This window comes from Archocentrus centrarchus, chromosome 20 (assembly GCF_007364275.1).
Source record: "Archocentrus centrarchus isolate MPI-CPG fArcCen1 chromosome 20, fArcCen1, whole genome shotgun sequence".
Taxonomy (NCBI): Eukaryota; Metazoa; Chordata; class Actinopteri; order Cichliformes; family Cichlidae; genus Archocentrus; species Archocentrus centrarchus.
Window position 1 is genome coordinate 31,226,338 of NC_044365.1, and position 12,731 is coordinate 31,239,068.

Here is a 12,731-nt window from a genome sequence, read left to right on the forward strand (position 1 = left end):
GCTAACAGATAGATATCCGAGGTATGGCTGTTGGACTGAGTAATATCAGTATTTTCCATCAGTGTACTGACAGCTGAGTGGTAGCAGTCTCAAACTCAGCCCTCTGCTGAGACTCCAGATGGCCTCCAGGAGCTGGATATGTCATACCTGTGTGTCAGTAGGAGATTTTATTCCACCTCTTCAAGCACTATTTCTCAGCATTAAGCTGTGAACCCACTAACACGGATATAGGGTTCATTTAAACCACAAGGTTATGTGATTATCTGTGTTTCTCTGTGCTTTCTCAACATAAATCTACTGTTCCATGGGTTAATGCAACATAGGATAAAGGAAAGAATAGCCTACTAACAAGGCAAAGTAATATATAGTAATAAAAGGAAGAGGTAAGGAGGTAAGGTGACATCAAGTTGGGTAGGATAAAATCATTCAAAGTAAGGAAAGGAAACATAAAATACCTAGACAAAAGGCAAGTAACAAAACCAGTGTAATGTAAGTTAAATTACAAAGCAGCCTGGCATAAAGCAGCATAATCTAACATGGCATAAAGTTCACATGCACATACATGCTCTCATTTGTGGTAATCTGTTGGCATCTTACCATTCAGATTTCATGTGTAAATGTGTACCCTGAGCATTATCCTGTAAAAATCTTACTAGGTTGGACACTGCGTACCGATCTCGTTCAGCAGTTCAACACGACACCCGCTTTCATTCTAACACAGAAGCCTCAAAGTCACTTCTTTATGGAAAAGAAATCTGAACCAGATGTTTATCTGCACACAGGACAAAGTATGACAAAGTCCGTCAACAGTCCAACCTCACAGGGTTCAAAGGACACCGCTCACGCGCATGCAGTCACTGGAAGTGTGCAGTGACATCATCAAAATCACCACTTTTCCTCTGTCCACTTTCTTCTAGGATTTCATATCGATCACAAATGAAAATTGTATAAATACAACTTCATGTGATGAAGACAGAGTCTGTGACAGATTAAGGGGGCCTAATGATTATAATCAGAGGTTTTACAAAATGCTAGCTGAAGTCCATTTATTGCTTCCAGCTGTTTCCAGAAGTCTTTCTTCTGGCTTTATTACACACCTGCAGCGTCACACAGCAGCAGAATCCTTCATTTTACATTTCCAAAGCTAGGTAGTGTTTACACATGTGACCCAAAACTATCATAACTAAATTACTTACAAAAAATTACCCCTAAATTTCAGACATGTGAGCTGCCACACAGAGTTTTAAGCTACAGTTAAATTATTGTCTGATCTGTTTACTAAAGTTTACAACTAAAGTTGTGTGATATGCATATCCCATAACTACATATAGGCCGTGATTTCTCTAAGGCTACATTCACACTGCAGCCTGAAGTGACCCAAATCCCATTTTTTTTTTACCCTTTTTTTGCAATAATACATAAATGGTATAGTCTCACATTTTTATGAGTGGCATCATGAGCGGATACAGTTTTGCATTTAAAACCTTTAAGAATCACTTTGCCCCCCCCCCCTTTTTTTTTTAAATCATAATATTATTTTAGTTTACTCTAAATATTGGACTTATGATTGGATCTATGAGAACAAGCATTGCTTAGAGATAATCAGACGTGCCAAACTGCAAAAAAAAAAAAGAGTCCCTACAAATTCCAGAGAAAACTGCAATTTACTAAAGTTTTTGCATATTAAAACTTGGACTGAAAATATGGCATTTTTAGAGCTAAGGAAAAGGGACCTCGCAGGATTTACGAGACAAATGTGTAAGGAAGAAGCACGGGGAGTTCATGCACACACTCACCCCTTACAACACGTCTATAATCTCAGTGCAGCGTTTGTGTCTATTTGAATACTTGAAATGGCCACAAACAATTGCTGAAATTAATGGCCAGTTGTGATTTTCCCTTAAAGTCTCTGTAAAAACAAGTGTTCTTTTCATTGGACACCAATCCGGCCAATGAACTGTCAGCAAAGGACAGTGTAACATCTTTTTCACATTTATAAGGAAATTCCATGAAATCAGGACAGAAATGAGCTGGAAAATAAACCCCGCCGATTTCTTTTTTTCCCCACCGCTTTATGGGATGTTAATAAAAATGTAATTCTATAGTAAAGCAGCTGTCACAACAGCCTCTGGTCAGGCTAATGGTGGCCTACAATTCAACTATGATCAGCGGTCTCCACACAAGATTTGGTCCTGCGGCTGGAAGAGCGAGACTGCACAAACTAAAATGAATGAGTTCATCGGTGTTTCGTGTTAGGTTTATAACAGGAAACCATAATGCATGCACGGCACACCTTTTCAAATATAAAAATCTCCTTCCCCTGCAGACAAAAACAAGGATTTCATTTTGGCACGAACACAAAAACAAACTCACCCAAACATCGTACTCACAAACAAAACCGCTGGCACTAAAGACTGCTGTGTAACGTATGTGACCGACTGCAACAATACTACACTGGGATGATTTATCTTGCACTACAAGGCACACTGAAAGATACACTATTTAGAGCTGGCCAGATTGTAAGGATTTACTGTCCTTTGGTTGCCATAAGATACGGGAGAAAACATTTCAGTGGCCGGGAGAGAGGGCTTTTGTCCACGACTGGGTCCTAAAAAAATAAGAGACTGCAGCAAATCTATCAGTGATTTAAAAAAAATGATGATATCTTTGGCCGTTGCTTGGTTGCAAAATGAAATCCTCAAATGTAGGCTGACAGGTGGACCAGTAATAGTTTTCAAAGACACCACTAAAGTCAGTATTTATTGGGAAAATCAGTGACCCCCAAGCAAAGGGGGGGCTATGATCGTTCAAAGAAAAAGGAAGAAAGAAATCTCAGATCTTGCTCCTGCAGCGCTCTCCATCCTTGCTTGGCTCCTCTTTGGTTTATATGAATGATGATGGCTACCTATGGCCGTGACCACAGACCCTTTCAGAAATTGCTCGCTCTGCTACTTTATTAAACTGGCCACCATTCAGCGCTAAGTGAATATTCCATAAACAGAGACGAACCCCTGTGGTTTTTGTTGGGTCCATTTTCGGCAAAAACAAACCATTTCAGTGGGTCTGAATTATTACCAGGCCTTATTTTATTTAGATTGTGTCAATAAAGGACGACGGTTGTCAAGAGTCCCCTTTTTATTGGCCTGTCTGAGGTCTGATCGCGGCGTGCAGTCTGCGTGTCCATTATTTTCAGGTTGCCTGATCAGCAGGTTGCTGTGCGTTCCTGCTCGTACGTGTCTGCCTTAATCTGTCTGCGCGTGTGCCTTTGCAGACGTGCGGCGGTGCAGGCAGCGAAGACGCCTGCTATAGTGATCTGCTGTGAAAGCCTGCTTCTGGGCAGCAGGTGTGCATGCGTGTGTGTGTGTGTGTGTGTGTGTCAGGGCTAGGCCGGTCTGGTCCCAGATTTAGAGGAGGAAGCCAGTGTCAGAGCTGAGAGATGGATCTCTCCTGAGGGATCCGATAAATAAGGAAAAAGTATCTTTGAAAAAGGGAAACACAGCTGTTTCCAAAGGAGAAGTCAAAATATCGGTGGCTTTGCATTCCACAGCCACAAGGTAGAAGGCCAGCTCGCTCTGCGATGATGTTTGGGACTCTATTTTCACTCTCTCTGTGAACACCTCCCTTTTTTCTTCCTCTCCACACATCTTCTCCTCCCTTATATCGCTCCCTCCTCACCTCTCTCCCTCTCTGCCTGTCTGTCTTCTCTCCCCTCCACTCTGTCTGTCATAAAGACAGTCGGACCGCAGTGCGATTCCCTTTGGAAGGTCCACGGTCACCACAATGCATTTCAGCAGCTCAGAGGCACAGCGCACGATCCACTGATAAATCAGTCTGGGCCGACTTCAGTCCTCCCCCTGGACTGACTTGCATGTAAGACCTACTGCTTGTTTTACACACAGGCACAGCTCCAAAAACAGCGACGGTAACCAGATACCTGGATATTCAAAAAGCAGGTGGACCTTGAGGAAAACCGGGAGAAAAATAATCAAGGTTTCTAATAATACATCTGTCCACAGTGTCAGCAGAGCACTGTGGAATGAAAGTGTAGAGAGCACTGGCTTTCCCCACTTTATTTGAGTTCACAAAGAGTGTTCATAAACGCACGTCTGAACTGCCTTTTATAATTTTGGAGAGACCTGCTGGGAACCTCCTTAAACACAACTGGCTGAATGTGCAACACACTGCTATAAACCAGGGGGTGATGAGAGCTCCTGTCACTGCAAACAGCAGTTAAAAAAAAATGTGAAGAGAGGGAAATGTTGCAGGAATAATCAACACCACCGTCACTGAAGGGGGAAATTAGTGTAAATCTACTTGATTATATTTTCTTCTTTATGCTTTTTAAATTACAGATTGCATCCGAATCCCGTTTTCATCTCTTTGTTGGAATAATTGATTTTAGTAGCAAAAATCTGTAGCAGGATGTGAGCACACAAAGAGAGCAGAAAGCAGCCCGAAATCAGCCCACATGGAAAAGATGCTTCGTACCCTAAACAACACATTAAAGCACTGCGTGGAAATGAAATACCCCGAGAGGAAACCGCACGCCGTTAGCCTCAGCGAACTGATTACAGTCATGCAGTGTGAGTGTCACCATATATCTACTGTCTGAACTGAGTGCAATCGTTCTAGATACCTTACAATACACTCCCAAGGCTTAGCTGGCCACTTAAATTCACAGTGGTACATGAATGCAACATTATCTGAAGGTTCCTGTCCTTCACATTCCAGGAGATATCTGCATCTACCACAAGGGGCTGAGACCTTCTGCCTCTATGCAGCCTTATTTCTTCTCTTTGGATATAAAACACAGATAACGGGCAGAGAGGACTGCGTTATCACAGAGACGGGCTGAACACGTCGCGTGACCTGGATGAAGGAGATCTGAGCATATTATTGAAAAAAACACAACAAAAATAAATGGGAGACTTCCTCTCGCAATAGGATTGATACTGGATATTTAAACATTCAGATAAGGTATCCAGGAGACCGGCTGCTCAGATATGTGGAAAGTGTCCGAACAGGAGGAAGCACTGGGCAGAGTTTCCCTAGCACATCCTTACTGATAAGATCCTTTAATCCAAGCTGCCTCATGGCAAGAGGAATGGATACATTTGTGTTATGAGTGGCCTTGGTTAGGATTTAACCCTCTAGTCTGATGTATTCACTTGAGCTTTGATGTAATCTTATCATTTCAGAGTTTAGTATTTCTACATATTATACTTTTTTTTTAAAGAAAATGTGTTGTGTTACTATCAGTTTGTGTGGTGTACGGAGAAAGATTAAACCCTTTCTTTGCTTTTTTCCCCACCTGACTGGCCTCAGTTAATCAGGTCTCCAGTGACGCCTCTATGAGAAGTTTTAGATTTGACCCAAATGTGCTGTGTGAACTATTCTCTGATAAAAGTACAGCACGTGAAGAGAACTGCTTGCTTACCTTCCTCCTTTTTCTCATCTCACTCTTGCTCCCCGCCTGAATTCATCTCTCCTGTCTCTGTTTTCCTGTCAGGATCGTGTTTAGAAAGTCGGCCCGTGGGTCAGCCTAGGGCTCGTAAATTTGTCAGCAGCAGCGCTGCAGAAAGGGGAGGCTACTTGCTCAGGAGGGTCAAGAGCATTGCTGGTCATATGGGGCCTTTTTCTCACTGCGGGCTCACGGTTGTTGTTTCAGGCACGTCCTCTTTAGAGAGGCATCCAGCCTGGGAACGTTCGACGGGACGAGAGATGCGGCTTTCTGTGTGATGAAGACTTGTTGTCCAACGAGTACATTCAAACACTCTCCATTCACCAGAGTAGATACACACAGTAAAGGCATGAGTCTGTATTGGTGCACTCGTAATGACTACATTCATTTCCTAACCCCTGACCCTGACCTTGAAGAAAGAAACTCCACCCCTAAGCAGTAGTCGTTGTTGCTGGTGTACCTTACATTTGCACACATAGTTTTACCTCTGTGCGCTATCACAGTCAGCTTTAAATCAACCAATCAATATCTGATTAAAGTGCAGACTTTCAGCTTTCATTCAAAGATGTTTTACAAACGTTCTGCATTGACTGTTTTGCAGCCATTTATGCAGCCATGTATACTCGGATGAAAATCCTTTGCAGTGAACCCACAGACATCACTGAATGTTGTGTTTCCTGCCTTGAGATGCTCTGCCAGGCCTTTACCGGCAGCCACCTTCAGCTGCTGATTGTTTGTGGGTCCCTCTGCATTCGGTTTGGTCCCGTAACGGTGTCGCTTTGATGCGTTTCAGCCTTCCGTTTACACGGTAGCGTTTCAGAAACGATCTCCGTTTACACGATGACACGTGAAACGATGTAAACGATGTAGTTCCTATGCCAGGCCACACGTTGGCGTTGGTTTTTTTCTTTGCAAAGCTTGTTTACGCAAGACGCGCATGCGTGGAGGGACACAGTAGGAAGCAAATTGTTCATTACTTACAAAACGGCCAATGTGAGAGGTTTTATGTGGACTGACGATGAGGTTGGATCGCTGCTGCACACAACGCTGAATTACAGAACGGTAAAAACACAAGAAAAGCACAAGAAGCACCCGTTGCTGTTTATCAATTTGTGCATGCGTGGAAAACTGTGGCTGTCGCAGCCATAGTGCGCATGTGCGAGTCACCCGTTTTCAAATCGCCCCGGTTTCAAGCGTTTACACGAGAACGCAAGCCGGTGTGTTTCTGAAACGCTCCACTCTGGACCCCGTTTCCGAAAAAACACATCAAAACGGCGTCGTGTAAACGGGGCCTTAAAATTACAGAGAAAAGTAACATATTGTGGAGCAAGTGACCAGTATTGAAAGCACAAACACAGACACACCTTCCGTCTCCTGTTCCTCTAAGGTCAGCAAAGACTTTATAATGGTCCTGGAGTTTCTCACCCGTCGAGCGTTCGCTGGGTGTGCCTTTTTTCTTTTTGTTCTTTCTTTTCCTTGTTCCTGTTTTTTTTTATTGATCAGCGAAATCCCTGCTGTGGACTCACAGAAGAATGTGACACCAGGAATGTTACCACCACATTTACGGCATTCCTGTCAGTCTCAGTCATCTCCATGGCCAGAAAGAGCCTCTCTGACGGGGGAAGTGACAGCATCATTATGATAATGGCGGAGATTACCGAGATCAGCGAGAAAAAAAAAAGTTTCAAAACCTTTTGTAGCCAGTTTTTACTACAGAAAAAATGCATGTGTAGACGTGACCTATATCAGCGAGGGTCTGAGTTAAGGAAGGAAAACTGACTACTTTGATAGCATTTAATGTTTTTCATCAATTTTGTGCAAAAGCCACAGTGTGAGCAGCGTCAGCGCTCCGTGTCATGTCTCTCCATGTCTGTTTTATACAAAAAAGCTTCCCAAACCATTTAAAAGCAGCAGGCCCTTTTATTAAGATTTCTTTTCATTCAAATCCTTTTCTCTTATTGGTTTGATTTACAGCCACAAACTCAGAAATCGGAGAAATGCATGAATCAAACCAACGAGAAACTTAAGCTCGCATCTTCACCTCTCTGTTTTTTTCTCTCTCTCTCTTTCGTGCTTGGACTCTTCAGAGGTACAAACACAACCTCGCACAAGCACAAAACACTGATCTCCTCTGCGTGGCCTCCTCGCAGACACGTAAATACAACACAAAGCCTGACGCTTTTAAAGCCCCTCTCAGCACAAGAGAGCGGTGCTGGAGCAAAAATGCACGCACAAAAGGGTTTTGAACACAGCACTCCCCTCACACTGCAAACCCCATGAGACAGGCAACACAGATGACACGCAAAGAGAGATTGATGTGAGAGATGCACGTGAAGCTTGGCGTCATTCTCCTTTAAGCGTAGCAGAGCAAACAGAACGAATTCCTCCGTGCCTGCACCCACAGGTGATATATGGGAGCAGCGAGTCCTAATCAGATGTACCGGCAGGGTTATCAGCTGCCTTCGATAGATCGTTACCAGCAGGGAGTGCGCTGCACCTCACCTCCTTATCTCGTCACACTCCATCATCCCACGCCTATCACTCCGAACTGGAATGTCCAACGAAGACGTGAGAACTGATGGGAGGCGAAGGGGGAAGAAAGAAAGAGCATGGGAAGAGGTGTAAGGTAGCCCCCATCTCAGCTGCCATCTCTACAAGCCTGAGAGCTGTGTCATGAGAGGGAGCGATATGATCGGGGGTTTGGAGGAGTGTGTGCACACGGTGGGGCATTGGAGCGGGGTGTGTGAGGGAGACGAGTGTAAATGCACTGCTCTACAGAAATGGTTTAAGGTCAAGCAACTGTGTGTGTCTGTGTGTGTGTGTGTGTGTGTGTGTGTGTGCAAACCTCCTCTTACAGTACAGTCATGAGACATGCGTGTTCTTTTAGGATGTTCACCAGAGCTGTTCAGTAACGCTGCATCTTTTTTTTTATGACAGACATGAACCCTGACTGGAAAAGACATAACACAGTTAACCAGACATGTTTCCCCCATCAACCCTGTTTGTTTCTTGAGGCAGCTGTGTGTTTTTGCCAGAGCGCTCAACAACCAGCACAATCCAAACATGTGAAAAAGGAAGCACATTAAAACACTGAAACTCAATAAGCAGAATTATTTGTATATCTTGGGCCATTCTTGAACATCACTGCAAGTTCAAGTGAATTTGTTGTGGCAGTGAAATATCTGACACTGTAAACAGATGAAAACAAACACAGAGGTTTGTACCACGCTAATGTAATTTTTCTCACCGTTGCAGGAAGGCTTTAACTGCCAAGTTTATGTCTCCGAAAAGAGCTTTTATTTCACTCTAGCATATCTCGAATTCCTCGCTTAGCTTCTGGCTAATACTGTTTACGGTGTTCTCAAAGTTGAAGAAAAGTGATGGGTGGTCCTCTGTTCTGCTCCCTTTGGCTTTGCAGGAAGTGTTTCAAGACAATTTAGTGAAAATTTTCCAAAGCTACGTTCTGCCTTAAACAATTGACTCTTTGATCGAAGCCAACTAATTATTTGATCATGCTGGAGCTTTGGGACACGTATTGCTGCAAAGGAAGTGGCTTACCTGGGCTTAGGCACCGAGAAATGCAGCCAGGCATCATAAGACAAGGAAAACAGCCATTTAATAAGGGCACTTCATTTGAGAGTAAGCCCAGGGCTGTCTGAACCCGGCTAATCTCCCCAAAACCCACTTCTTAAGGCTTTCTGGCTTGTTTGCCTTTAAAGTGTGGGAGGTAGGTGGGTCGAATGCTTTGCTGTTTGCTTAGGCAGGAGGGCTATGACAGCTCAGGTACAGCCATGCAACGGGGTGTGCAGAGACTGAAAGGACAGGGAAAAGGAGAAAATGAGGGCAGAAGCGATGACAGACAAGCGCAAGAAAGCATAAAACAAGTGCATTACATTTGAGCTTCAAGGGAAAGACGTGCAGTTTCGCTTTCTGGACACTGGGAAAAAAGCCAAATCGAGATGGAATCGAGTCACATTTTTTTTCGGACCTCCTCTGGAGAGAGTTTGAGATGCATTCCACCAAAAGGTGCATGTGTGTGTGTTTCTTGCAAGATGCACACCTGATGTACTTTTTTTTTTTTTTAATTCTGTTTTATTGGTGAAGTGAAATAGCCACTCTCTGCATCACACACAAGGCATCTATCTGAACCTTGATCAAATATAAATGAGTTTATTCACATTCACATCTTTTGCAGAATGGACAGGTAAGTGTAAATACAAACAAGAGGTATCTTCAAATCCCTCTGTGAGGTGGTTTTAATGCACGTTAGTCAGGCGGTGAAAGATCTCCCTGAGACACAAACATAATCCTTTGCGCTCCCAAATCTAACCACATAAATCAGATCTGTGATCTGCCTAACGAAGCAGCCCGTGACTAAACCTAAATGAATCTTATCTGGATACGCCGTATCTCATGCAGACTTGAGAAGACATGAGAAGATTTTGCCTTAGAAAAGAAAACTGGTCCACAAAGTAGATATGAGGACAGGGTTCAGCTCACCCCCGAAGCATCAAAGGGTATTTAAACCCCCGAGAAAAAGTAAAACAAGATCCAAAATCCCTGGAGGGGTTTTCCAGGATTATAATGGGACCTTCCCCTTGGTACGTCCCAGCAGACAAACAGAAGCCCTGCAGAGTCATGCCAGGCTTAGAGAGGCCTCCGCACCTGTCTGTCTGTCTGTCTGTCTGTCTGGCACAGTGAAGCAAACACATCACGGTTAAATGCAGATGACACAGGAACAACATTTGTAGTTCCTGCTCTGCAACCCGTGAAACCAAAGACATTTCTGTGCATCTCTGACTCACCATAACCACAAGGAAACAGCTTCACCACTGAAAATCAAACCTGATAGGAATAGCAAATTTTCCCCTGCTGGCTATTATAACCCTCGCTGCGGCTTTGGCTGTTTGCTCAGCAATATGTCACCGCTCATTAATTGAGTGAGCGCTGACCCCTTGTATTTGTTTCCACTGGAATTCAACCTTACCAATATTGGTCACTTACTCCACAATATATTACCCTGTGAGAGATTTATAGAAGAGATCAGAAAAGAAAAAGGGTAGGTCATCTTTTTTTTTTCTGCTAAATATAATTTAATAGAGTTTCCTTCAAATATGAATCTGAAAAAGATGGATTTGTACTTTAAAGGGAGCTTCTGAGACTGATGCAACATGTAAATAAAGCGTTACACGCACTTGTTTTCACGCGTGAAGCAAGTGCAGACAGCCCCTATCCCGATGGTGAAGAGCGACCGTCAGCCGTGGACTCCGCCGCGCGTCGGGACGCGCTCGGAGCTGCGGAGTGTCACACAGCGTGAGTCACGCAGCACACAGCGTCGCTTCACTCCACCTCAGTGGAAAAGCAGAACGTCCACAAGACAAACAGTGATGAAGGCGCTGCTCCGGGAATGAAGATGAAAAAGCAGCTGGAAAATGTGCTCCTGCACCCCCCCCCCCCTCCAATTTAAAGTTTTCCACAACTGTTTTCTTCTTTCAGTAGGTCATTCTGAAGAAGTGATGAAAGCACGGGAAAATGGGTGACTGAACACGAACTCCACATGAATCACGGGGGGGGGTTGCAGAGAGTGCATTTGAGACTGAATGTAACGCAGGGGCTCTTAAATCTGTCTGTGCCCCAAGAGGACGCGCTCAGGAGAATGAGACGTCTATCTGCGCGACGGCCACGGCTGGCTGTGGAAGACATCAGCTCAGACCCGCCTTTAAATCACTGTCATTGTTTTTATTTGCTATGGGTCACTTTCAGCTCTGTGACACGGGGATGGTTCGCTCATTTAAAACAGGTGAATCCACTTTTAGATCATGTGATCAGCGAAACCACCGTCACCTTCTTTAATTTGACTGATTCTCTCGTTTCACTTAATAATATTTGTCAGATGAAGGAGCTCAGCCGGGCCCGTGTCTGTTAATCTGTAATTTTCAGACAGATTGTTTGACTTCTTCGCTTTTCTTTCTCTCATTAATCTTGATTCCAATTTGTAGTTTAACTCGGGCCACACATGATATCCAGATTTTTGGGGGCTACTTTTGAAACAAAAAGGACCACCCAGAAGTGTTTCTTTCTACTACAGTTTTCTTAAAAAAAAAAAAAAAATCCACCACACAAATCGCCCCAATCGAGCAAAAAAGACACATTAAAAACTAATCGGATGGCGATGACACACGGTAGTCGTGCAAGGCCTTATTTGCAAAGCAGATGGAAAGCCTTGGCCTGTCCAACATTAATTACAATCACATTCAGGGAGGAAGCCATCCCTCCTCCAAGGCGGTTAGGACTCTGTGTACGGCTGGAGGAGATGGCAACCTAATCCCCTGGTCACCGCAGAAATCTGAGGGAATCGTCAAAGGATGGACAGGACGTGATTAATCAAAGTGGAGAGCCAGATGTGCAACAACACAGGAGTATAAACCAAAAACTCACACAGCAAAGGAATACCATAACCACAGACACACAAACACCGTGCCGCCACCATCGCATTCCCCCACAGAAGCCAGCAGAAGGGCTTCGATGTCTGAGACCGAAACGACGGCCTCCTCCTGTCTGAATATCTGGTTTTCATCACTACAAATTGCAACACCAATCCTCAGAGGACCAATAAGCAGAGAAGAGTGCTCTACTTCAGTCACTCCAACCCAATTCGGTTCTCCGTTTGCGGTATTGAATGACTGTTAAATGGTTTGGAAAGGTGAGGGGTAAAAATATTTACAGGGATTTTTTTTTTTTTTTTGCCTCAAGAAAAGTTTGAGTGAGAAAAAAAATGCCTGCATTCCTCTGCAGTGATATGTTCCCAGCGCTCTCCTGGCCAGATCACGACAATGCTCCGAGTTCCCAAAAAGAATGACAATCAATCTGGATTTAAGCCTCCTCGTCCACCAGCGTCTGGCTCTGGCAGCGCGTCTGTTTATGTTGAGGCGCTCTGTTTAGAGTCTCCCAGTAAACACTACAGCTCCTAATGGAAGGGAGGCCTTTGAGCTTTTATGTCCCAAACTCGTTATGATTAAAGTGTCCCTCTTTATCATCACTCGAGCTAATTAAAGCCAAATCTGCTTGGGAAACGCAAACAACGCGACGCGATTTACGCACAGAAACCGCAACTCGCTGCAATGGAGGTCAACGGCAGGAATAGCCCTTTATATATAAATACCAGCGGTGGTGGTTGATGGTTTGCTGAGGATACTGGGTTTATTTTCCCGAGAAGACATAAATCATGGCGTAGATTGCACAGCAAGACTGACCACAGAATTTCGGTCCT

General features: G+C 44.1%; 1 protein-coding gene across 1 annotated transcript in view; it reads right to left on the bottom strand.

Annotated features, from left to right (window-relative positions):
- bmp6 (bone morphogenetic protein 6) overlaps positions 1-12,731 on the bottom strand; it is a 46,750-nt gene that overhangs the window by 32,648 nt on the left and 1,371 nt on the right. The window lies entirely within an intron of this gene.